Here is a 246-nt window from a genome sequence, read left to right on the forward strand (position 1 = left end):
CCTTGCCTCCCTCCCTCTTTTATCTCCCTCTTCCTCTTTTCTCATTCCACCGCTCCCAGTCTTTCCTAGGACTCATATCTTTATTGAGCCCTCTCGACCATGGACCTCCACACACAGCAATAATGCAATTAGGTAGGGAGATTGCGGGGCTAAAGTGTGTGTGAAAGTGTGAGATATTGCGCTCACAAAACAATCTGGCCGGCTGTCACCCACTGCTCATGCCTTAATGTGTAAACCATTGGTGAA

The sequence above is a fragment of the Morone saxatilis genome, unplaced genomic scaffold (genome assembly GCF_004916995.1).
Source record: "Morone saxatilis isolate NCDOM2014 unplaced genomic scaffold, NCSU_SB_2.0 Contig12, whole genome shotgun sequence".
NCBI lineage: Eukaryota > Metazoa > Chordata > Actinopteri > Moronidae > Morone > Morone saxatilis.